We start from the raw sequence: 391 nt of genomic DNA on the forward strand, positions 1-391 counted from the left end.
GTGGAGACAGAGGGCGCCAGGCCAGCAGTAGGAGGGCATTGGCCGTGTCTGGGGATGGAAAACCCAGGTAGGCAAGGGTGGCAGGAGAAGGGGTGGAGAAAGGTTTCGGCCTCCGTTCTACCACCCTAACATCCGGGTGTTGCCGGGTGCCCAGCTGCGGGGCGTGGGGGTGGGAGATCGGGCCGGAGAGACCAGATGGGCACGGCCCGGAGAGGTGACCAAGACCGGGGTGGGGGCTTAGCTTCCGCCAGCGCTGAGGCCCTCGGGGCATATTCTGGAGGAAGAGATAAAGTTGCTTTGCTGCTGAACCGAGAGTAGAAAGTGAAGACAGAAATGAAGTCACCCCGCTGGCACTCAGGTGCCTTTTGCCGCGGTGGGGCTGGCTGAAGTC

Source organism: Fukomys damarensis, unplaced genomic scaffold (genome assembly GCF_012274545.1).
Source record: "Fukomys damarensis isolate Sample0158 unplaced genomic scaffold, DMR_v1.0_HiC HiC_scaffold_11, whole genome shotgun sequence".
NCBI classification, from domain to species: Eukaryota; Metazoa; Chordata; class Mammalia; order Rodentia; family Bathyergidae; genus Fukomys; species Fukomys damarensis.